The 27,388-nt window shown below is 44.3% G+C and overlaps 1 long non-coding RNA gene across 1 annotated transcript in view; it reads left to right on the forward strand.

Moving 5' to 3' along the window:
- Nucleotides 1-27,388, forward strand: part of LOC126253373 (uncharacterized) — a 677,982-nt gene that overhangs the window by 414,284 nt on the left and 236,310 nt on the right. Inside the window, exon 2 of the long non-coding RNA XR_007545948.1 lies at nt 18,875-18,946. This is a non-coding gene — a long non-coding RNA (uncharacterized LOC126253373). The remainder of the gene's footprint in view (nt 1-18,874; nt 18,947-27,388) is intronic.

Consider the following 27,388-nt stretch of genomic DNA (forward strand, 5'->3'; position numbering starts at 1 on the left):
ATTGGACTGTGTACAAATTGGACTGTGTACAAATTGGACTGTGTACAAATTGGACTGTGTACAAATTGGACTGTGTACAAATTGGACTGTGTACAAATTGGACTGTGTACAAATTGGACTGTGTACAAATTGGACTGTGTACAAATTGGACTGTGTACAAATTGGACTGTGTACAAATTGGAGCTTTGTACGAGCGCAGATGTCTGCGTGGTTGAGCGCCTCATCAACTCATCATCATCATCATCCTCTTGTTGAAAAGTTTTACACCTTTGAACTGGGTCGCATTATTAGACTTCGCGAAGCTGGATGGATATATCGATGGTTTATTGCACATGGCGGGCACGATGTATCGTTGGTGTGGTCGCTGCTTTTAACAGTGGTCTGTGGAACATTCCCATACGTGCAGACCAGGCTTTGGACGTCTGCGTAGTGTACACGCGCGTCACGATTGACGCATTGTCCGAGCAACGGGGCTGATAGAACATCATCCAGGGACGAAATCTGAACACATGTCGCACCTTCTGTGTGATCAGGGACCATTACTAACCATCGGTTTGCAGCAGGATTACGTTCACGTGTGCCTCTGGCCAGACTACCACTGACACCACGACACCAGCAAGCTAGGATACTCTGGTGCCGTGGAAGTGTGGATTGGAGAGTCGTATTCAGCGATTGAGAGTAGGTTCCGTCTGTATTCGAGTGTTGTATGTGTATGATTCAGGCCTGGTGAGGTGCCTATTACAGAATCCACTCACTTGTGACCCATGGGTCCTATACCGTGCTTCATAGTATGCAGGGGCCGTCTGTTAGAATTTGTGGTCACACTTAGTGTTTCTGCCAGGTAAATTATCCAGTGGCCGCTACATTGCACAGGCTGTACTCCTCGTGCTGCTGCCATATCTTCGCGAGGGAGATGATGTGCTTTTTCAGCAGAACATAACACGTCCACACACGTCTGCTGTGACGCCACGTGCCATCGTGGACTACTAAAACTTCGCTGGCCAGCTCTCACCAACTGAGCACGTACGGGACATTACGAAGCGGAAACCTAATCGTTCACCAGGGCCAGCAACACCCGTTGCCGAGTTGGCAACGGAAGGCGCAAGATGCTTGGGACAACCTATCCGAAGATGCTATTCGGCACGTTTGTAATCGTTTGCATGCAACTATACTTGCCTGCGTTGTCGCAAGAAGGGGGTACACTGTGTATTGATGCGCTAGTTGGGACACCCTTAACTGTGATCTGTCATCTCACTTACAAATAGAATGATTTAGTCGTGAGGGGTGTTGCTTTTTTTTCTTTTTTTTCCCTCTTTGTATTATTAAACGCCTGCCCCGTTTCATTCATGGCTGATGGTGCACGGTCGCAGTTGCAGGTTCCCTATCTAAAGGCTCCAGTGGATAACAGAAATTTGATTTTCATTATTTTTCATGTAATTATTGGCCGAATTCAAAAATTTAAAATGCTGTAAATGATCTACTCACTCATAAGAGGTTTACCCTTACAGTAAAGACTTAACGCTGTAAATCGAGTATTAAATTAAGAAACTTTGTATATGGCTTGACGTAGTGTAATAGCCTAACTTCGGCATACAAGTTACCGGAACTGCACTCGTCCAATATTTCGAAATGAGAGCACTTGGCGACTTCCAACAAATTTTAAACATAACTGCAAACATTTTCTAAACTTCAGCAACTTTAATAAATTCCGTGAAGCGTTTACTAACGGTTCTGTCAGCAGTTGCAGTATTTATTGTAGGGGACAAGTTCCGAGCCTTATAGGTTCATTTTCAATCCTGGCCTACTGAGGCTGCAGTGACACCCCCTGATCTCAATAATAAACACCAGAGTGACCACACGTGCTTTATAAATGTTCGCAGAATGAATGCCACAATCGACAAATGTCTCATACCGAATCTGTCTAAATACAACTAGTAATTACTGTGAAGTGCCCAAATGCCTTAATTCTTCTTTCATCAGATGTGCCTGTTGTAAGGGAAATATTTCCATCATCCACTAGGCACTTCGCCATTTTGTGAATAATACAGGAAATAAATAAAGAGGTGTTTCATGCTTCCTTCCGCCATCCCAACACGCACCAGCTACCAGCTTACCGCTCAATAATCCAAAGAGCTCTAAAAGTCCCACTGAGTGATGTGAGTCTTCAGAATGAAATAAAAATCATAAAACAAATATATGTAGCTAACGGGTATAAAACCAAACTAATAGACAATTTTAGTTTTAATAAATGAACAAAATAACCACCAAGAACCTTGAAAACACACTAACAACATGCATCCCCTTCCTCAGTCCATCTCCCAAAAAAAACTGCAATATCTTTTAAGTGACACAAAATAAGAGTTACATTCCAAACAAACAATAAAATTAGTCAAAAACTCACTCATAACTTAAAAAGCAGTCAAGATAAAGTTTCATCCTCTGGCATATATAAAAACTTACGTAGTAAATGCTCAGCTCAGTATATAGGGGCCGGCCGAAGTGGCCGTGCGGTTAAAGGCGCTGCAGTCTGGAACCGCAAGACCGCTACGGTCGCAGGTTCGAATCCTGCCTTGGGCATGGATGTTTGTGATGTCCTTAGGTTAGTTAGGTTTAACTAGTTCTAAGTTCTAGGGGACTAATGACCTCAGCAGTTGAGTCCCATAGTGCTCAGAGCCATTTGAACCATCAGTATATAGGTCAGACAGGTAACTTTGGCACCAGATTCAAAGAGCACATCAACGCCTTCCGATGCAACACACCACACAAGTCTGCAATAACCTCCGATATAAAATATACAGGACACCTATGTGACAATGAAAGAAGCAACCTTGTACTACTACTACTACATACTCTGAACAAAGGACACGCAGTGTCTCTATATGAAGAACTAGAAATCTGTATACACAGGAAGAAACTTGGGGAACATCTACTCAACGACAATAGTGCAACAGGCTCAACCACCTTTTGCGAAAGCTATGACAAAGTACTTAAACGATTCTCATAATGTACAGTTTCAATGGCTCTGTGTTTTTAGCCATCGCCATTTGTTACGTGGTACTCCCCTACCACTTTGTGCTCATTGCCCTCGACCTTTGACAGTCCGCCGTTTCCTGACGCAATGACCTTTTTTTTAACCATTTACGTTCTCATTTGTGTTCGCCGTCAGAGTTATCGACCGTTTCAGCGAACGACGCGTGGGCCGTCGATCGCGTTTTACTGTTCATCCCTGTAGCTGCCTTCTCTTCCGTCGATAGGGATTAACGTGTAGTCGTTTTTAACTCCTCTCTTTGTCGTCGTGTTCTACCGTTCTGACATGGCCGCGTATGAACCTAGTTATTCTTGCGCCCTAAAACAAAACAAAATACAGTTTCAATGCACAACAATTGATGAACCACCGCCATTCATCCTTCAATAAGTTCAAGCTGCAATGCATATGCATGATCTTTTTTAATCTTTTTATGTACAAGAAATTAATAATTGAAATGTGCGCATTTCTAACATTCACGTACAACCCATTCACATTTTGTTTTAAACGAAAAGAAAATATTAATCATTATTTCTGTACCCCATTCTGCAGAACATTCATATTCACAAAAAAAGTCTGTATAACTTCCTAATATACTAACTGAGTTGTGCAGATATCAATATTCTGGTGCAGCCCATTCATATATTTAAAAAAGGTAAACATATTTCAGTTCAAAACAATTCAGTCTTTTATCTCTGTATCCAACGTAAACAAACATATCTCTAACATGCACATCGTCTCCCAAGTGACAGGGAAAATGTAAAGTGGAGTGGAGAAGACATACATCACGCAACAGTGTGCAGACGTTTCACAACTCTACCGTCCCTGTAACAAAAGTTCTCTGTCAGAAATTCATGACTTTCTTAGAAAGACCCGTGAAGTGCCTTTCCTAAATAAACAGTTTGTATCATTAGCAAAAGACAAATTAACTACACTTCCGTTGGTCTGCGACTGTGAAAGAACTTGTGTATTCTTCGCCATGACCAGCCATGTAAATAAACAATTCTCGATCTGTAGATGATGCTGTGATCCATCGAAACGCGTAGTGACAAAATAAACAAGTGACTTTTATTTGTTTGGAGATTTCGCCATGCCTAATACAGGTTCGTCTTGGGCATTGATAACCGCGTCAGCTGCATTTTGGTCCTTTATAACTGTACCACTACCGGTTTCGTGGCGCTAAAGCCACATTTTCAGATGACATATGATTAAAACATTAGAGCGGAAAAGCTCGGAATCTTTTTTCGCAACATTCGTTGCCCGTTAATACAAAACACGGCTAAAAGACGGTATGTCATGGATTAAAAACTATACCGGTAGTGGTACAGTAATGAAGGACCAAAATGAAGCTCAAGCGGTTATTAATACCCAAGATGAGTATTCATAGCTGTGGTCGCCCCACCTACGAGGTTGACTGCAGTCATACAAGTTCTGGTGTTAGGAACTTGGTTATTCTGTATAAGAAGTAGTAGTAAATAATAATAGTGATGCTGTAACTGTTGGTTGGTAATATTTACTGACAAAATGCAACCTAACACCAGATTGCGTACTTACGGTTAACCTGTGTGGCCGTTTTTTAGTACGACTTTAAAAGAGAGAGAGAGAGAGAGAGAGAGAGAGAGAGAGAGAGAGAGAGAGAGAGAGAGAGATTATTAATTCATCAACGATGCGTCGATTCCCGATTGTGTTCAAGAGACGTACGGATTGATTACGCGAATAATTGACCTTTTTCCGGATTGCCTTCACGCAATTAGAATCTTCGATGAAAATTCCTAAGGGACCTATTTGAATATAAAAATGGAAATGAAAGCAAATTAGTGGAATTTCGTAAGAGAAAGATTAACAGATCGGAAGTTGAACACAGTAGTGGTCTCCCAAATACAATCGAGACACCGCGATAAAGAGCGAACCTGTAAGAAAGCTCATATACAATTTGAACATCATTTTTGGTTAGTGAGAGAAAAGAATAAGAAAATCACTGCTTCGTAAAATATTAATATATTTTGAACAAATTGGCTTTAAACAACTAGACATTGGCAAATATACAATAAATGCATGACTTACATCTGATATTTCTTTTGTAAATGGCGCAGTCCAATAACCGCTGCTTTGTCAGTCCGTTCCTTCTTAAAATTAAATGTCTTCGCGTGTGCGTAAGTACATTGTATTCACACCCGAGTTACAGAAATGTTTGTTCGTCGTTTCACGCAGTTTTTACACAAAATAAAAATACAAAAATAGTTCAAATGGCTCTGAGCACTATGGGACTCAACTGCTGAGGTCATAAGTCCCCTAGAACTTAGAACTACTTAAACCTAACTAACCTAAGGACAACACACACATCCATGCCCGAGGCAGGATTCGAACCTGCGACCGTAGCGGTCGCGCGGTTCCAGACTGTAGCGCCAGAACCGCTCGGCCACCAGCGGCCGGCAATAAAAATACAACTTGTAGTAATGCTGAGTAGTAAGTCTTAACATGTCGGCGACCAAAAGTACCAGGGATAATGAACTCTCTAGAATATTTCTTAACAAAAGATATTTGGTTCTTTCTTCTGTGTCGCAGCTTCTTGCTATCAAGCGCTGCGGCAATAATTTTAAATATCTGCGCCCAGCGGGTCAAAGTGTTTATTTGGAGTATTTAAATGCTGGACGCGCGTCTTGGTATAGGCGTACATTAAAAAAAATATTTGTTCTCTTTACTCTCGCGCTGTGATGCTTAGCATTTTTACGAACTGCAGCTCGTTGGATGTCCTTTTCTTTTATGAATAATATCTCATATGCAAAGTATCTGGAATCCAATAATATTACAAAGTTCGTCTGACGTAGCGCGAACGCTAACCATTTCACCACCATGGACTCAAACGCCCAGCACCTGCGCGCAGATAAATCAGGTGCATAATATGCGCGTAATACTTCTGCTGCCGTTCTCCCGGAATTGCCAGAGTAGTGCACCTTAGTATTTGCACATTCTTGTTGTTGTTGTTGTTGTTGTTGTGGTCTTCAGTCCTGAGACTGGTTTGATGCAGCTCTCCATGCTACTCTAACCTGTGCAAGCTTCTTCATCTCCCAGTACGTACTGCAGCCTACATCCTACTGAATCTGCGTAGTGTATTCATCTCTTAGTCTCCCTCTACGATTTCTACCCTCCACACTGCCCTCCAATACTAAATTTGTGATCCGTTAATGCCTCAGAACATGTCCTACCAGCTGGTCCCTTCTTCTTGTCAAGTTGTGCCACAAGCTCCTCTTCTCCCCAATTCTGTTCAATACCTCCTCATTAGTTATGTGATCTACCCATCTAATCTTCAGCATTCTTCTGTAGCACAACATTTCGAAAGCTTATATTCTCTTCTTGTCCAAACTATTTATCGTCCATGTTTCACTTCCATACATGGCTACACTCCATACAAATACTTTCAGAAATGACTTCCTCACACTTAAATCTATACTCGATGTTAACAAATTTCTCTTCTTCAGAAACGCTTTCCTTCCCATTGCCAGTCTACATTTCATATCCTCTCTACTTCGACCATCATCAGTTATTTTGCTCCCCAAATAGCAAAACTCCTTTACTACTTTAAGTGTGTCATTTCCTAATCTAATTCCCTCAGCATCACCCGACTTAATTCGACTACATTCCATTATCCACGTTTTGCTTTTGTTGAGGTTCATCTGATATCCACCTTTCAAGACACTGTCCATTCCGTTCAACTGCTCTTCCAAGTCCATTGCTGTCTCTGACAGAATTGTTATGTTGTTTTAATGGCCTACTAAAGGTGTACAAAGTTCGAAGCGAATCTGTGACCTCACCGTCGTGGTCTCCCCTTCTAGGAAATAGTCACTAAGTGGCGGGGTGCTGAGGCAGAGCGAGAGTGGGAGTGTGTGGAGCATCCTCCGCCACCTACCGCAGGGACGGCGACATACCTGCGTGGTGCGGCGCACCTAGCCGGAGCGCAGGTCGACGCCCGCGGCGGCACAGTGGCCTGGCCTTTAGCTGGCTGGGCCCCCCATTCACTGCCCTGGGCTGCGGCCTTGACCCGGCCGAGGCGACGCCTTATAACCGCTCACCGCCCGCTCTCCTCTCCACTGTGTGCTGTTCGCGCTGTCGCCCTCAGGCGAGGCCTGCGCGACCACACAGCGCCCGCCTCTGCCTCTGCGTCTGCACTCGACAAGATGCCGCACAGTGCGTGGTGTGCCGCGCGGGATTAGCCGAGCGGTCTAGGGCGCTGCAGTCATGGACTGTGCGGCTGGTCCCGGTGGAGGTTCGAGTCCTCCCTCGGGCATGGGTGTGTGTGTTTGTCCTTAGGATAAATGGTTCAAATGGTTCTGAGAACTATGGGACTTCACTTCTGAGGTCATCAGTCCCCTAGAACTTAGAACTACTCAAACCTAATTAACCTAAGGACATCACACACATCCATGCCCGAGGCAGAATTCGAACCCGCGAGCGTAGCGGTCGCGCGGTTCCAGACTGAGGCGCCCAGAACCGCTCGGCCACACCGGCCGGCTGTCCTTAGGAGGATTTAGGTTAAGTAGTGTGTAAGCTTAGGGACTGATGACCTTAGCACTTAAGTCCCATAAAATTTCACACACATTTTTTTAGTGTGTGGTGCAGAGTACACGGGGTACCACTCTGAATATCGTGTAAACGTCTCGCATCGTGGCAACTGGCTGCGTACAGGCCCCTGCGCGAGCTCTTATCTGCCTGATTTTACTTGCGCGACCTCTGCGGAACACATACGAGTACCTACACTGCACCACTACTCTGGGTGTGAACCCTTCACCACCTTGGCTTCGTGCGACGACCCGTGTTCACCTTGGCCTTCATTCGCTTCGTGAGGATACTACTCCAGCCTCGCTCTGTCGCCCTCAGTTTCACAACCTTCGCACGGAACTTCGCGATAGTACCTTTGTGTACACTGATGGCTCTCGGACTGACCGTGTTCTCGGGTGTGCCTTCGTCATTGGCGCCGAGGTTTCCCGGTGTCGGCTTCCGGCACACTGCGCAGTATTTACAGCAGAGCTCTTTTTCCCTGAATCAGGCCACGGAGAACATCCGGCGACACAGAATTTTCAGTTGTGTCCTCTGCTCAGACTCTCTTAGCGCCCTTCAAAGCCACTGTGCGCTAGTGCAACGGATCCAGGAACACTGTCACTTGCTCTCTCTCTTGATGGACTCACTGTGATGTTTCTGTGGGTTCCTGTTCATGTCGGTCTGCCAAGTAACGATGCTGCTGAAGCTGCTGCCAAGGCTGAAGTCCTCGTACCTCAGCCCGCTAGTTCCTCTATTCCCTGCGATGATATCGGTGTTCCCGTTCGTCACCAGGTGGTGGCATCGCCATTGGTCGTCACTTCACGGGAATGAGCTCCAGGCTATTAATCCTCTCCAAGCGGCTTGGACGACCTCCCCTCCGCCCTCTCGCCGCGAGGAGGTCATTTTAACTTGGCTGCGTGTTGGTCTCCGTCTTTTTAGCCATCACCATTTGTTCTGTGGCGCCCCTCCACCACTTTGTGCACATTGCGCCCAAGTTTTAACTGTCCACCAGTTCCTTACGGAATGCCCATTTTTTAACCGTATACGTTACCGCTTGGGTTCGCCGTCCGAGTTATCTGCCGTTTTAGTGGGAGGGACCCGTAGTTGCCAGCGCGTACTGAGCGACGCATGCGCCATTGAAAAAGCCAGAATGAAATACTCGTAAATCCCCGCTATCTCATAAACAGTCTGAAATATCGAAACGGGACAGACATATGTTAAGTCCCATAGTGCTCAGAGCCATTTGAACCATTTTTGTGTTCATTTTGACGGGTTATCTAATGGGCCACCTTATTTTTTTGAGGGAGGAGCGATGGGAGTTTCCCTTGTCAGTAGCGGACGTAATCCAGTCATTAAGAGATACAATCTTACTTCAGAGTCAACACATTAAGTCGAGTATTGTATTCTGAAACTGTGTGTACCAGGTGTGGAAGTATGAAACCGGAATCTGGTTGCAATAATTACACGTCTGTTGTTTGATACTGATAAACAATATTTTGTTCAAAATAATCTCCATTGCTGTTTATACGTTTCTCCCACCTCTCCGGCAGGCTTTGAATGCCACGAAAAAAAAAAAAAAATAAATAAATAAATTCTTTTGAACCGAACCAGTCAGCGAACCATTTTCGTACATTTTCATACCAATTGAAGCGTTCTTCAGCGAGAGCGCGTCCCAGTGACTCAAATAGATGATAATCGGACGGAGCCAAGTCTGCAGAATAAGGCGCAGACCCTAGTGTTTCACAACCGAACGCCTCGATCGTTCGCCTGACCTGTTTCCCTGTGTGTTACAGGGCGTTATCACGGATCAATATGACTTTGTCTTGCCTTTTCCAACATTCCGGTCGTTCTTCACGTAATGTTCGATTTAAATCAATCATTTGCTGTTGGTAGCGATCAGTGTTAACGGTTTCACCAGGTTTTAGCAGCTCATAATACATGACACCCTTCTAATCCCACCAAACACAGAGTATTGTCTTCTTTCAAAAGCGATTTGGCCTTGCAGTCTATGTGGATGGTTTGCCTGGATTCACCCGTGATTCTCAGAATATATCCATTTTTCATCACCTGTCACTATTCGACGAAGAAACGAGTTTCTTTTGTATCTGGCGAGCAGCATCTCTCAAGTGGTCTTTCGATTTGCTTGCTGTCTTTCATTCAGTTCATGCGGAACCCATTTTACCACTTTCTGCATCTTTCCCATAGCTTTCAATCTAAGAGAAACGACTTTCTGCGTCACATTCAGTTGTTCCGCGAGTTCCTGTTGAGTTTGAGTATGACCTTCATCCATTAAGGCCTGCAATTCGTTGTCTTCGAACTTTTTCAGTGGTTTCTCGCGATCGTCATTTCTTACGTCAAAGTCACCACTTTTGAATTTTTTGAACCAGACCAAACACTGCGTTTTCCCGAGAGCATGTTCGCCGAAATCTTCGATAAGCATTCGATGCGATTCTGCAGCAGTTTTCTTCAAATCATACCAGAAAACCAATGCTGTCCGCAAATCGTAGTTCGTAGGCACAAAACTCGACATGTTCACTGGTTTGAAATAGATATCAGTGTATGGAACTTGGGTTACTGTGTGTTGACATTCGTCGTCAGCCGTTACAGGAAGCAGATGGCGCTGCAGACGCGGTCTCAAGGGCCCTACTCTGACGGGTAGCACCATCTATTGGGGAAATTCCGTTTTCATACTTAAGCAACTGGTATGTCGTGAGGCAACGGAACTCATGACGCGCATATTGTCTTTACTATAACCGCCCAGTATCTGAAAAAGAGAGCACGTAGAGAACTCCCAACAGCTTTGAAATATAATTTAAAACCATTTCGAAACTTTTGTCCGCTGACACCCCAAGAAATAATGAGAGGAAATAACTTCCTCGCTATTTTGCCGCTGCAGTAAAACATCACCAGGCGTTTTAATTTATTACTTATTCACTACCAACTCTATTCGCAGCCCATTTTGAAGACAGTATCCACATGTAGCATTAAACGGGCCTGCAAAATTCTGTCATTGTAAGTCACACAGTTCAGGAGATATGACGTCAGAAAAATTGAGATACGTGGAAAAACTACTTTTTGCACAAAGCTGAGCGCAAATTACCCGGAGTAGAGTGACCCAGTCTTTGGCACTGACAGTACTTGGCGGCTTGCAACAAACCTTAAACTTAATTTCATTCTCTTAACTTTTGCTTGGTCTGTGTGTGAATAATACGAAATTAATATAACCAACATAGATAAGGTGTTGCGTCTTCAGCCATGAATGTTCTACACTGAAGCGCCAAAGAAACTGGTATAGGCATGCATATTCAAATACAGAGATATGTAAACAGGCAGAATACGGGGCTGAGGTCGGCAACGCCTGTATATGACAAGTGTCTGGCGCAGTTGTTAGATCGGCTACTCCTGCTACAATGCCAGGTTATCAATCTTTAAATGAGTTTCAACATGGTGTTATAGTCAGTGCACGTGCGGTGGGACACAGCGTCTCCGAGGAAGCGATAAAGTGGGGTTTTTCCCGTAGGATCAATTCACGAGTGTACCGTGAATATGAGGAATCCGATAAAGAATCATATATCCGACATCGCTGCGGCCGGGAAAAAGATCATGCAAGAACGGGCTCAACGACGACTGAAGAGAATCGTTCGACGTGACAGAAATGCAACCCTTCCGCAAATTGCTGCGGATTTCAGTGCTAGGCCATCAACAAGTGTCACCGTGCGAACCATTCAATGAAACATCAGCGATGTGGGCTTAGTCCTGTACCCTAGCTGAGTGCACGACACGAAGCTTTACGCCTCGTCTGGGCCCGTAATCAACGACATTGAACTGTTGATGACTGGAAACATGTTGCCTGGTCAGACAAGTATCTTTTCAAATTGTCTCGAGTGGATGGACGTGTACAGGTATGGAGGCAACCTCATGTATCCATAGACCCTGCATGTCAGCAGGGACTGTTCAAGCTGGTGGGGGCTCTGTAATGGTGTGGGGAGAGTGCAGTTGGAGTGATATGGTACTCCTTATACGTCTAGATACGACTGTCACAGGTGACACGTATGTAAGCATCCTGGCTGATGAGCTGCATCCATTCATGTCCATTGCGCATCCCGACGGTCTTGGACGGTTACAACAGGACAATGCGACACACCACACGTCCAGAATTACTACAGACTGGCTCGGGGAACAACACTCTTCTGAGTGTAAACAATTGAGATGGGCACCCAACTCCCCAGACATGAACATCATTTAGCATATCTGTAATGCCTTGCAACGTGCTGTTCAGAAGAGATCTCCGCCTCCTCGTACTTTTACGGATTTATGGGCAGCCCTGCTAGATTCATGGTGTCAGTTCCCTCCAGCGCTACTTCACACATTTTCGTGTCCATGTCACGTTATGTTGCGGTGCTTCTGCGTGCTTGCTAGGCCCTACACGATACTTTTGCTCTTCAGTCTATATGCTTAACGAGAAATATGTAAGACATTAACTTGTCTGTAAAGTAGTCAGACGTTCGGAAGTGTTTCATACATTGGAGTAGAATTCTTTAAAGTATCGGGCGTGCGAGGGCTACTGTTCATTTCAAAAGTTGGATAATGTTTGTATTCACATGTAGCAGTACGGATAGTATATAAATAAAGCAGATGGCGTATAGCCTCTTCTAGTTACAAGAAGTAGCGCACGTTTGAGCTCGCACGGCGGACAGGCTGTGATAAATTTGTCAGCAGACGCCATAAGTGCACGCGGCGCGCGCAGGTGTGTGTGTGTGTGTGTGTGTGTGTGTGTGTGTGTGCGTGTGCGTGCAGCCGCCTGCGTCAGCGCGGATCTGAAAGCGTTTAGGCGCAGAAAACGGGGTCGCCGGTGTTCTGTGCGGAGCATCGGTCCTTTTTTTTTTGCGCTCGGAGAAGTCTGAACGGGCGGCGGTATCAGCGTAGACGTGAAAAGAATCAGGCGGCAGCCAGCGAGCAGGGGGTCTTCTGGTGAATACAGACGGCTGCGGCGTGTGGCGTCTCTGAAAGGAAAGGAGGCGCTAGAAAGCGGCGCGGGCCCCGCCTCTCTCTCTCTCTCTCTCTCTCTCTCTCTCTCTCTCTCTGCTCTTACTTCCGCCAGCAGCCGCGGCCAGCAGGAAGCGACCGACCTGCCGCGGATGCCGCGCATACCTCCCATAGGCCGCACTACAGCAAGGCGAGACAGAGCATAAGAGGAGTCCCGAGTTCAACAAAGGCCGGCCCACGGGCAGCCGCACAGACGCCGACATGGAGTAGAGTGGCAGGTGAACGAGACGAAAACGACAGGTCCGGATGGAATACCAGTTCGGAGTACAATGCCGCATTGGCCCCATACTCCGCTTGCATATATCGTGAATCTCTCGCCCAGCGCAAACTTCCAAACGACTGGCAAAAAGCGCGTGTGTCTCCTGTACGTAAGTTTTTTTGAGTCATCTGCCTTCTGACTGATTTGATGCGGCCCGCCACCAATTTCTCTCTTGTGCCGACCGGTGTGGCCGAGCGGTTCTAGGCGCTTCAATCTGGAACCGCGCGACCGCTACGGTCGCAGGTTCGAATCCTGCCTCGGGCATGGATGTGTGTGTTGTCCTTAGGTTAGTTAGGTTTAAGTATTTCTAAGTTCTAGGGGACTGATGACCTCAGATGTTAAGTCCCATAGTGCTCAGAGCCATTTGAAGCAACCATTTTTTTGTAATAATATGAGAAGGTTAAAAGAACGGATCTTAATATTCTTAACGTCTGTTCCCTGCAGAATTCGTGAGTATATTCCAAGTTCGAATATAGCAAATTTCCTTGACACTGAAAAGCTTCCGTCCACAGCTCAGCACGGATTTCGAAAGCATTGCTCGTACGGTACTCAGCTTGTCCTTTTGTCGCATGACATGCTGTGAACTATGGGTCAAGACGAAAAGGCAGATTTCATATTAAGAGATTTGCAAAGAGAGTTTGCCATAGTGCCCCACTGCAAAGTGCCAGCTAAGGTCCGAGCATACGGAATAGGTTCCCAGGTATGTGACTGACCCGGACTTCTCAAGTAGTAGCAGTCAGTGCGTTTTGCTCGACGGCGAGTGTACATTAGAGACCAGGGTATTGTCAGGATTGCCCCAGTGAAGTGTGATAGGACCACCTTTGTTTTCTATATACGGGAATGATCTCGCGTTTAGGGTGACCTACAGGATGACAATTTTTGAACTATAGGGAAAAAAACTTAAACAAGTTACAAATTACACCGCGCACACACTTTAGTCAACATGTAAACGTCACTACAAATACTCGGATTTAGGTTATGACATGTTCGCTATGCCTACCATCATGGACGATTAAGTGGCGCAGACGAATAGCGAAATTCTGCCTGACCCACTGAACTGTCGGGACATAGATGCTGTCGACGACTTCCTGAATGGCTGTTTTCAGCTCAGAAATAGTTTTGCTGTACACCTTGTCTCTAATATAGCCCCACAAAAAGGAGTCGCATCTGTTTGGATCCTGAGAACATGGCGGCTAATCGAGGCCAATGCCAGTGGCCTCTGGGTACCCCCAGAGCCAGAATGTGGTCCCCAGAGTGCTCCTCCAGGACATCAAACGCTCTCCTGCTTCGACGGTGTCGAGCTACGTGTTGCACGAACCGCTTCTTGTCGAAATCAGGGTCACTTTGGATAATGGGAATGAAATCATGTTCCAAAACCTTCATGTACTGTTCGGTAGTCACCGTGCCTTCAAGGAACATCGCACTGATTATTCCTTGACTGAACACTGCACACCACACAGTCACCCGTCGAGGGTGAAGAGACTTCGCGATCGCAAAATGCTTATTCTCAGTCCCCCAACTGCGCCAGTTTTGTTTATTGACGGAACCCGTCCAAATGAAAGTGGTCTTCGTCGCTGAACCAAACCGTACAGCGCATACTGATTCGCATCATGCCCCATTGCCAGCCGTACAGTTTGAACGTCCTAACGCAAACGGTTCAGACGTTTGACGATTTTATTTCACATAGTTCAATAATTGTCAATCTGTATAATCTGCGGCCATTCGCTGATGATACTGTAGTGCACGCGAAAGTGTTATCATTGAATGACCGTAGGAGGATGCCCTGTAACTCGGACACATTATTTACTGTGTGTGATGAATTATGGCTTTCCATAAATGTAGGAAAATATACGTTTATGCAGATGAGTGGGAAAAACAATCCGGCAATGTTCAAACACAGTATTGGTCGACACAGTCCCGTCGATGAAATATGTAGACGTAATGTTGCAAGGGAATATGAATTGAAACGAGCGCTTTAAAGTTGGTTGTCGGGAAGGCAAGTGGTAGATTAAGTTTTATTGCGAGAATTAGCTGATACATAAAGACAACCGTGTGTGTAACACTTCTGCTATCGATTCTTGACTACTGCTCGAGTGTTTGCGATGTCAGTTAAGTCCCATTAAACGAAGACAACGAAACATTTCAGAGGCGCACTGTTGGATTTGTTAGCGGTATGTTCGATCAGCACGCCAGTATTACGGGCCGTGACCACAAACGGGAACCCCCGGAGGGAATACGACGTTCTTTTCGCGGACCTGTACAAAAGTACCTGGTGAGCCTTACCTCCATATACATGTGGACATTCCTGTACTCAGTAAGACGACACTTCGCTCTCGTGACCCACCTCTACAAGGCGGTGGACAACGGAGCAACAACATCAGACAGATGCATCGAAATATAGCAGAAAACTGCTAACTCAGAACAGCTGAAGAGGTTCTACCTCTCGAAAATACCAGCAGGGTTTAGAGAGCATCGCAAGATCTGGTCTGCAGTGAACAGAATAAGGACAAATAGCGGAAGATGTTCTGGCTCGATGTGCGGCCGGGAATTATCAACATCGCCCAGCTGTGACTGTGGTGCAGAACGTACGTGCCCAAATCGATTATTTCATGGTGATCCAGAAGAGTTCATGTTAGCAACTAAGGCACCAGTTGCATATGTTCAGCAATTAGACATAATCCAATGACCACCTCTGCTATGTAAATATTGTAAATTTAAACAATTTATAATCATGACTGACATTTCTGTGTGTTAAATATCTGTAAATGTGTTGTTAAAGAAAGAATGTTTTCTTGTGTGGCTTGAAGTTACCCATACGCTAAATAAATATCGAGGAAATCGAGAGAACCTATACTTTTTGATTGCAGAATGATTGTACTGCCGCAGCATACATTTCACGTGAGGACCACGAATACAAGTTAAAAGAAATTAGGGCTCGTACAGAGGCACATAGACGATCTTTTTTCTCTCGCTCCATTTCTGAGTAGAACAGGAAAGGGAATGATAAGACTATTAGTGGTACAAGGTACCCTCCGCCATGCACTGTACGGTGGCTTGCGGAGTATGTATGTAGAATATGCGGTCACCAGATTTTCAGCCTACATCCATTTAAGAGTACGTTGTTACCGGTTTTGCCTCTTCACATCGTACTATAAAAACAGTGACGACGGAAGTTGCCAATCTCGAACTTTTTTTTAGCCATCTGTAAGATGCTGTAGATTAGGGTTCCAGGTGTCACACACCCTGTAGCCGTTCACCCTGCTAGGCCCTCGTTTGCGAGTAATCGACGAAAAAGTATTTCTCGTGACGCACTAGACTAGAGCCTTGAAAACAACATTGGTTTTCGAAACGACGCCGTAGCCTTGCGGTTGACTTACTTAGCTGGTAAGTTGAAGATTACCGATTCCATTCTTGTCGAGAACCATGTGTTTAAAAAAAGTACTTATCGAAATGTTTGTGATAATAATTTTTAATTGGTTTAACAATGAATAATTTTTTTCATCTCCACTCCTTTGCACCGTTGTTTTAAGTATCTTATGAACTTTATTTGGTCTCATAATAAAAAAAAAACCTTGAGCGCGCGTGAATTTGCTTCAAAACAAACGTCAAGATGCAACCAAATCCTTTCAATTGTTAATTGGACTGTGATGATGCCCCAGTATTTAGTAAAATGATACAGTATGCTTGGCCTGGATAAAAGTTATGTAATGGAAATAACTGTATTTGGTAACGTTAATGAAGTGTGCTTCGCTTGGAACTTATTAAAGAAAAAATAAGATTGTGGTTAGTGTTTTATATTTTCTTCGTGGTTCGAGAAGTAGTAATGTTTTAAATGTTTCTGTGACGATTCCCATCCAATAAAATGTAAATCTTATAATTGAAAATACAGTTTTGCTACCATTGCACTGCAAATATAAATAGCTTATTTCTTCTTCGTTTTGTAATTGATAGATGGATATTTTTAAACTCGTAAATATTACAATAGATTAATAAAAATAATTAAAATCAAACTGGAAATGACTCCAAATTATTAAACGGAAGAAAAAATGAGAGCAAATAAGGTGATTAAAGTAACTCGGCAAAAGATTAGAAATTACAAGGAAATATATTTACACTAACCAGCTGAAAAAAAAAATGATCTCAGTCAGTTCTATAACGGTTTTAACAAAAACAATGGCACCCTACGGGATTCGAACCCATACCCTTCAGCATATCAGCTAATAGTTTAACCATCTAGGCTGTGAAACTGTTTCGCGAATGAGTGTTATTTTGAAGAGCCACGAGAGATTATCTGTCATCGATTAGTAGTCTACAAGGATCCACCAGGGTACCTGGGGCCATAACGTACAGCACTGAGTGGGTCGTATCCAAAAGTGGATTCTACCATTAAATCTTTGTGCCCGACCGGGACTCAAACCTACGACCTTTGCCTTGCGCGGAACTGTCAGAGCACTACTCACGAACCGCCTTCAAGGTTTACTTCCGCCAGAAGCTTGTCTCCTACCTTCCAAACTTGTCAGAAGTTCTCCTGCATACCTTGCGACACCGGCACTCCTGGAAGGAAGGGCATGGTGGAGATATGGCTCGGCCACAGCCTGGGAATTATTTTCAGGTTGATTTTTCACTTTGTGGTGTAGTGTGCTCTCATACGAAACTTAGTGTCAGACAAATCCGGTCCGGTACACAGTTTTACTGTTAGAGATATACCATAATCTGCGCATACTCCACTGCAGTGTGTCCATTCATTCAGTTTGAAAACTTCTAAAATTCGGAGATAATCTGTCCTAGCACTCATCGAGGTTGTCTGTCTGTAAAACTCTGCATTTATGTACAATCAGTTTCACAGGTTAAAGACCCTGAAGACTGCAGAAGAATTTAGTTTTTTGGCAAATAACGCGTTATATATGCCTGTTGTGAATATGTATTTCAGCGAAAGACGTGAATTTTTTATTTTTTATTTTTTGTAACCACGTGGCAGCAGACAAAATCAGTGAGCCGTTCGACGTATTATATCCATGGCGCAATATGTAGCGGCGGCTGGGGCTGGTGCTGGTGCGCCAATGGAAGATGGCCACCATGAAGTCACTAACCGTCCCTATCACCCCACCACCTCATTCAGCATTGCTACATTTATGACGAAGTAAAATTGCACTGTGGCGGAAGTGGGTCATTTCTGCTATGTAAAAAGTAAATACAGTGTTACCAAGAAAACGGCTTCCTCTATTTTATAAAATGCATCTTAACCATCAGCTGTTTATTTGTCCCATTAGGATGTTTCGGTTATTAACAGTCATGCAGGATGTAGGGTGCAACATATTAGTTAAAAGCAACACATCTGTTGTACCTTACATCCTGTATGACGGTTAATAACCGAAACCGGTACATCACTAATAGGACAAATAAACAGCTGATGGCTAAGATGCTATTTATAAGATACATTACGGCTGTTGAACCTCGCAGAAACATTAAGACTTCCACCATGACTAGATCAGGTCGCTTCTCGGAGATAAAATGGCTTGTTGGTGAAGTGCTCTGTCGGTATTTAGCGAACAACTTTTACCTTTTACTGTGGTACGGCTGCAGAGTCACTCTCGTGTATGTAGCGTGTTTCGTGTTAAAGATATTTTGTCGCTGTGACTTGTGTAACGTGTAGGACATTCTCAAGCGTTAGGTAAATGTAATATTAACAGACGGTCTCAGCTGGTGTTTGAAAAACAAAAATGGCAATGTGTTGCTTCTGTATAACCATGGTTTTATCGTGTACACTATATACGGCAGCTGTAAAGTCCGGGCTGTGCAAAGTACTCGTCTTAGCGCAGTAGAAGGACCAATCGGCCAATTACGCGGTGCTTTTCCTTTACCGTATCCATTTGAGTGTACTGGCGCCTCTCTCTTTTACATATCTCTAGGTGTAGTTTTAAAGAATTTCAGGTCATGAATTTTACCCTTTAACGATATGTTTACAATTTTAATGACCTCCTTTAAGTGCATATGTATTTGTGTTTCAGAACTGAAGCCTGGAGCGTTCGAACGCTTTGAAGGAATTCGCCGCGAGTCAGGAGACGCCGTCCATTGACAAGGTAAAGACATCATGCTCAGATCGTGACTGTTAAAACAGATAGCAAGTGAACAGTCGTTGAATTTTAGCATCTGCGCAGAAAAAAATACTTTCGCTGGGTATAGTCACCAAGGACGTTCTAAATGCACAAAATTCGTGTGTCTTATCCTAAATCATTATACGAGAATGGTAGCTGTGGGCTGGTCTCTGCTGACCTGCTTGCTAGTTCTCCTTCGACTGCGGTTAGTCGCTGCTGACCCAGACGTCAACAGAACGGTAAATTGAAACTTTGAGGTCTCAACATCAAATTTAATGTTTCACGAGTGTGTCAGAAGCAGTAGAGGTTGATGTTAAGAGCTGCGCACCTGTGGTTAGCGTAAGTGTAGTGGGCGTGTAAGCACTTGACTTGTCTGGACACACCAACAGCTTTTAAATGTGAGTCATAATGATTGACACTTCTTGAATTCTTTGTTTCTTGTATTACATTCGTATCCATTTTACTGTCCTACCTACTGTTTTCGATTTTCCAGAATGCATTACGAATATCAGGACCCGTGAAACCGTTTTCCGAAGGGGAGCTTGGAAAAAACCTGTCTCATTGATGCTACAGAACTTCTGTGTCCCACGAACGTTAGCAGGTTTCAAGAAATCGGCCTTTCCAAACAAACAGTGAAACGACGTATAAGTGTTACGGCCGGCGATGTATACAGGCAGTTAATAAATAAGGCTAACGATTTCCTGCTTTCTCTTTTGGGTTGGATGAAGCAACAGATCTCAAAGGCACAGTTTAAGCAGTGACACACATATGAGGTGTCGATAACACAGTGCGTCTAACAGAGTACATTTGGACTTAACTGCATTCGAAACGGACTAAGACAGGTGTGACCGTAGTACAGTTATTACTTAAGTGAGAAAAGAGTGAACAGAGATTAGAAGATCCTTGCTGGATACCAGACATTGCGTTTTTCGTGCACATTACATCTCACATGAACAGCCTGAACCTCACTTTGCAAGGTGAAATAATTTGGTTTCTGACATGTTAAAGAAAGTAAATGTTTTTGAATAGGAACTTGCTGTTTGGAAGAGCCAATTATCATCTGAAAACACATGCACATTTCCCTACTGTTGCTTTGATCCACGAAAGTGCTGCACTTCAAGAACACATATTAGTAATCGTAAAAATTAAGGATCAATTTCGAGCACGATTTTTACGAGTGTCTCCCCTTTCATACGTTGCTTTGCACTGCCATTTCAGCATCAGTTGAAAATGCTCCGAATCATCTACAGATGGAACTGATCGACCTGTAGTATAATACACGCTTGAATGACAAGTTCTTTGCAGTACGAAGTAAAAAAAAATCTACAAAAACTTTCCGCAGCAAGAATTTCCACGCCTTTATCACGAAACTGCGAGAGTTACGTCCATGTTCTGTTCTACTTATGTGTGTGAAAGAGTTTTCTCCATAATGAAACGAATAAATCAAGGTTTCGATCGAGTATTAGTGGCGAAAATCTTCGCAGCAGCTTGCGTTTATCAATGCGCCGTGCTTTTGTCCCCGAAATTATCATTTCTCATCACCAGTGATAAAAATGTTTCGGATTTCTTTCTTTTTCTAATTTAAAACTGTTCTTAACTAACTATGCTTCATCCTGCTCCATATTACATAGGCGAACATTGTTGCCGGCCGCTGGTGGCCGAGCGGTTCTGGTGCTACAGTCTGGAACCGCGCGACCGCTACGGTCGCAGGTTCGAATCCTGCCTCGGGCATGGATGTGTGTGTTGTCCTTAGGTTAGTTAGGTTTAAGTAGTTCTAAGTTCTAGGGGACTTATGACCTCAGCAGTTGAGTCCCATAGTGCTCAGAGCCATTTGAACCATTTTGAACATTGTTATCTGAAAAATTTGGTATTAAACCAGTTGTTGAAGGTATATTCGCAGGGTGACAATTATTGAACTATTTGAAATAAAATCGCTATAACTTCTGAACTCTTTGCTTTAGGACGTTCAAACTGCACTGTTGGCCGCGGGGTATGATGGGAATTAGTATGCTCATGCACACGCACCTTGTTGTTGACGGCCATTTGCACGTGAAACTGTCACGGTACAGCGTGCCTGAGCGCATAGCGCTTGAGAAGGCCTACTATGCGAGCAGTAACAGCCCAGCTGCGGTTCAAGGAAGTTTGCGACCCAGTTCAAGCTGAAAACAACCGGTCCAAGTGTGCTAACAACAAAAAATTTGATTCGCAAGTTTGAGAGAAGGGGCACTATTCGGGATGACTGTTCGGTCGTCCAAAAAAGGGTGAAAACACTGAAAACACCGAGAAGGCACGCGCTGTGTTTCAAACCAGCCCCAGAAAATCGATCAGACGATCTGCACAACAAGTGGGAATGAAGCGGGATTCATTGCGACAAATTGTTGCTGAAGACCTGCATCTATTTCCATAGGAAATTCAAACCCATTAGCTATTAAGCCCCAGGGCCATGGAATAGTAGTTGTGTTTCACCAACACTATTGTCCACAGAATTGACGAACAGGACTTTAATGTGAATATGGCTTGATTTAGAGAAGAAGTCCACTTTCATTTGGATAGGTTCGTCAGTAAGCAAAATTTGCGCATTTAGGAGACTGAGAATCCGCATTTCGTGATCGAGAAGTCTCTTCACCCTCAACGGCTGACTGTGTGGTGTGCAATGTCCAGTCACAGAATAACCGGTGCGATATTCCTCGATGGCGCGGTGACTGCCGAACGAAGATAATTTCATCCCAATTATCCAAAGTGACCCTGATTTCAACAAGATGGGGTTCATGTAAGACTGAGCTCGACTCCATCGAAGGAGGAGAGTCTTTGATGTCCTGTAGGAGCTTTTGGGGACCGCATTCTGGCTCTGGGGTATCCAGAGGCCAGTAGCATCGATTGGCCGCCATATTCTCCGGATCTGAACACATGCGACTCATTTTTGTGGAGCTGTATTAAAGACTAAGGTGTACAGCAATAACCCCAAAACCATTGCTCAGGTGAAAACAGCCATTCAGGAGGTCATCGACAGCATCGATGTTCTTACACTTCAGCGGGTCAGGCAGAATTTCGCTATTCGTCTGTGCCACATCTTCAAGGATGGCGGTCATATCCAATATGTCATAACCTAAATCCGATAACATAAATCCGAATATCTGTAGTGACCTGTACATGTTGACTAAGGTGTGTGCACGCCCTTAGTTTGTAACTAATCTACGTTTTATATATCAGGTGATCAAAAAGTCAGTATAAATTTGAAAACTTAATAAACCACGGAATAATGTAGACAGGGAGGTAAAAATCGACACACGTGCTTGGAATGACATGGGGCTTTATTAGAACCAAAAAATCACCCCATATTGCTAGACGCGTGAAAGATCTCTTGCGCGCGTCGTTTGGTGATGATCGTGTGCTCAGCCACCACTTTCGTCATGCTTGGCCTCCCAGGCCCCCAGACCTCAGTCCGCGCGATTATTGGCTTTTACGGTTACCGGAAGTCGCAAGTGTATAGAGATCGACCGACATCTCAAGGGATGCTGAAAGACAACATTCGACGCCAATGCCTCACCATAACTCCGGACATGCTTTACAGTGCTGTTCACAACATTATTCCTCGACTACAGCTATTGTTGAGGAATGATGGTGGGCATATTGAGCATTTCCTGTAAAGAACATCATCTTTGCTTTGTCTTACTTTATGCTAATTATTGCTATTCTGATCAGATGAAGCGCCATCTGTCGGACATTTTTTGAACGTTTATTCCGCGATTTATTCAGTTTTCAAATTTATACTGACTTTTTGATCACCCGGTATATAGTTCAATAATTTTCAGCCTGTACGTGCTTAATAAATGTCATTTAATTATTGAGAGACATGATTGATTTCTTTGCAATGAATGGTATTTAGGTATTATTTACATTTAATTTCAGGTTATACATAGGCTATATGACAGGGCCTCTCTCTCGATGTCGATTAGTATTTGGTGTCGCTTAAGTGTCAGTCTGCAGTAGGCCACCGTTGGCCGACCGACATACAATGCGCTTAAAACCAACGACGATACGCACCCATTATAGCGCCGCCCACTGTGAAAAGAGCACGAGAGTGCGCCAGGCATACAGGCCCAGCCAGTGGGCAAAGCGACATTATGGCCAGGAAACTGCACATGTGCAGCAGCCCCGGCCCGGGCTTAAATGGCTCGAATCGCGGACGAGCACAAATATTGATTTGACACGACATATTCGTTCATTCAACATTTCTGAGCAGTTTTCACTCACAGTGAGCAGGCAAAACATTACGACCGCCTGCTTGATAGCGCGATGGTCCACCTTTAGAACGCAACACAGCAGTGCTTCTGCGTGGCATGTATTCGACAAGTCGTTGGTGGTTGAAAGATGTATGAGGGGCTGTCAAATGAAAACCTAACAACCGCCACGATGGAATGGTTCAATACAAAAGTAATCACCACACTCGTTAAGATATTTATTCCACTGGAAGACGCGACGATCAGTTCCTGTTTCGTAGGACACGATCAGCTGCTGAGGAATCCAAAACCACACCCACTCTTGAACTTCCTCGTCCGACTGAAACTGACGTCCACGCATTTCTTTCTTCAGGTCGCCAAAGATGTGAAAATTTCACGGTGGAAGATGCGGGCTGTACAGAGGGTGTTGCAGTGTTTCCGAACCAATTCGCTGAAGCGTAGCCTTCGTCCCAGTTGCAGTGTGAGGGCGGGCGTTATCGTGCAACAGGATGGTTCCATGTCACAGCGTTCCTAGGCGTCTTGACTTCATAGCGAAGTGTCTGCGAAGTGTCTTCATAGCGCTTCCCATCGATTGTAGTTCCACATATCAGGGACTGGACTAGCAGAGGGGTCCCTGCATTCAAGGAAGGCGGTCTTGATGACCATACACGGTGCCACCATTTCGAGCCCGAGGGCAAACGGCAAAGCCAGCAGTGGAATCATCCCACATCTCCCCCGCAAAAGAAATCCAAAGCTGTTCACACAAGTTCCGGTAACGTGATGACCACCTCCTCATTCGACTGCAGTCGCCCTCTGCCCGTCAGGTTCATCGAGCGTGGAACCACAATCAGTATGCTGCGCAGAAAATGCGAAATAAACTCAAAACGCCCAGGAATACTGTCTGACGGAATCATCTTGCTGCGTGATAACGCCCGCGCCCACAGTGCCACAGCGACGAAGGGCATGCATCAGCGATGTGGTTGGAAAACACTGCGACTTCCACTGTGTAGCCAGATCGGTCACCGTGTGATTTTCACATCTTTGGCGACCTGAAGATGGACACTAGTGGACGCCGCTTGCTGTCGGTCTTGACAGTGCGAGAGTGCTTGCGTTTGTGGATCCGCCAGCGGCCGACCGCGTTCTACGAAATAGCAATTGATTGTGTTGTGTCCCAGTGGGATACATCTCGTAACGTGTGTGCTGACTGCTTTTGAATGGAACCGTTCCAGGGTTCCGTTGTGGGGGGGTTTCCGGTTTTCATTTGACTCACAAGGTGCGACATGATCGTGAATAAAACATTGATCGAGAAAATACGAGGGTTGGAACTTTAATGGTGGCAACTATTTATTTACAGCTCGTACAAAATAGGAACGTGTTTCAAAGTTTTATTGACCTTCAAAGTAGTCACCAGCATTGTGTATAACCTGTTGCCAGCGATGTGGAAGTCGTAGGACACTCTTAGCAGTGCCAGTTGTGTTGACAGTTCGAACGGCGCGGTCTGTTGTCCGACGAATTTGTAGCACTTCTGAAGCGAATGCCTTGAAGTGATTCCTTCAGTTTAGGAATCGATTTGAACTCACGAGAGCTGAAGTCAGGGGAGTGCAGTAGGTGGTATAGCACTTAGCAGCCCCATCAGTCAAACAAATCAGTAACAGCTTGCACTGTACGTGCTTGAGCATTGTCCTGCAAAATGATGGTCAAGTCCTGCAGAAAGTGTCATCACTTCTGTCTCTACGCTGTTCATTTTTGGAACACAACCTACGACCAGCTTAGAGACAGAAGTGATGACACTTTCTGCAGGACCTGACCATCATTTTGCAGGACAATGCTCAAGCACGTACAGTGCAAGCTGTTACTGATTTGTTTGACTGATGGGGCTGCTAAGTGCTATACCACCTACTGCACTCCCTTGACTTAAGCCCTCGTGAGTTCAACTCGATTTCTAAACTGAAGGAAACACTTCACAGCATTCCCTTCAGAACTGCTACAAATTCGTCGGTCAGTAGACCGAGCCGCTCGAACTGTTACCAAAACTGGCACTGCTAAGAGTGTCCTACGACTTCGACATCGCTCGAAACAGGTTATACACAATGCTGGTGACTACTTTGAAGGTCTGTAAAACGTGAAACACGTATCTATTTTGTACGAGCTGTAAATGAATAGTTGTCAGTATTGAAGTTCCAACCGTCGTACTTCTTTTCGGTATATGACCAGAATATTGTTACGTCCTTAGGCCACCCGTTTCGGTTAGCGATGACCATCTTCAGATCTGTTTCAAAAATGTCCTAATATGATGAACCTGTAGTGGCATCATCAAAAGAAAACATAAGTTTATTTTGTGTTTATTTTTGACGAAGCCACTCTGGCTCCAATATATTAGGACATTGCTGACTGGAAGAAGTAGTCTAAAGACCTAACAATTTTGGGATCTTGAACGGAAATAAAAGAAATTGATTTCATTTGACTACCCCTTACATGTGGAACCAGAGGTCTATTCACAAATCACACAATTTGTGTGTAAATTGCGGCCGTTGGTGTGTGGGCGCGTAGGAAAATGCCGTAATAAGAATCCGACCGTGGCCTTTAAAGACTCTAGACAGTGCTCAACTCCATTAGCGCTGTTAACAGCGTTCAATGACGAGTGAACCTGGTTGCCAGAAGGTTGCCGTCTTGCATCTTTACATCTTTAGAGACAAAAGTTGCGTCGAATTTCGTAATGGGTCTTATGAGTCGCAAAGGCAGCCTCTGAAACTATATCGCATGGCGTATGTCAGAACGTATGTTACATGTAGTACGTGAAATATTTCACTACCAAAGAATATCAAAAACAATATTCAGCCTCCTGACTAGTGAAGGTGCATATTCGTTTCATAAGGTAGCCGCATCGATGAGGATTTATTTTCCTCGGTTTCGACGTTGCGGTGCGAATGCCTCCGCAAACCCTCACCAATAAGCAGTGTATCCGATTTCCCGATTTCCTCGCTATCTGAAGGATTTGTAGACGTGCAAATATTTGCAGTTGCGACGTTGCCTCGACGCCTACCCTTAAGGACGTTACCGGAGTCCCTGTTATTGGTTTAGGGGGGCCCCGTGTGCCATGCTGGAGAAATCCTCCAAAGACTCACAAGACTCAAAGCACTCACCCAGGACGATGTGTTCCTTGTTGGAGTAAACCGTTCTGTGCATAATGCCCCGGATTTTATGGAAAATTGCTGAAGGTACATTATTTAAAAATCCGCTTTGTAACTACTAAAAAAGACGTATTTGTTCTAGGAGAATATAAAGTTTACAGTGGAACGAGAATACAAGCTCGACTTCCTGGATAAAACCATAATAAAGATTCATCACAACCAAACCCATGACATACATAGGAGACGTGAAACAGACGCCATAATAAATAAAAACCAAAACCAATCATTGAACGACAAAAAAGCTGCAATCAGATAACTATTATACAGATTCAACAAGACCGCCTAAACACATCTGATTATAAAAAAAGAACTAATGTCCGCGCAAACTAAGTTGACACTCGACTATAAATGCGAATTGTCTTCACGGTCGCTCCCATCAGCCACCGCACCGTTGTCAGTTTAGTTTGCGTGTACAATATCCACTACCAAACAGATTGCATTAAAAAACGGATACAAATAAACAATAGTTGACAAACTTGAAATTAAAATAAGGGAACACAAAACAGCACAAAAACTTGAGAAAAAGCCAATCGATACCTACTCAGACATGCAAATACGCTGAAAACACAAATATAAATGATAAAAATAAAACAAGGAGCACAACCATAAGAATATGGTATACAACGACTTATCACAGTAAACTTATTCACAAAACAGGGAAAATATTTAAGAAAAGAATAGGGGCGTGGTATAAACATTGCATATAATTCAGTATAGAAACATCTCAAAGATAAACCCAAATCCAGAGAGATACTGACAGTTTGTCTACAGGCCCAACTACAGGGCTTTAGAAAATATGTATTAGCAAGTAACATTTGAATACCGCCTTAAACACGGATACCCTTGTGACGTTACGACATTGGGCGCTTTCGGTTCAAACCTGCGTCCGACGATCCAGATCTCAGCTTTCCGTGATTTCCCTAAATCGCTTAAGTCGAGTGCCGAGATGGTGCCTTCGAAAGGGCAGGGTCGATATCCTTCCCCCATCCTTCCGTGATCCCAGTTTGTTCTCTGTA

The sequence above is a fragment of the Schistocerca nitens genome, chromosome 4, assembly GCF_023898315.1.
Source record: "Schistocerca nitens isolate TAMUIC-IGC-003100 chromosome 4, iqSchNite1.1, whole genome shotgun sequence".
NCBI lineage: Eukaryota > Metazoa > Arthropoda > Insecta > Orthoptera > Acrididae > Schistocerca > Schistocerca nitens.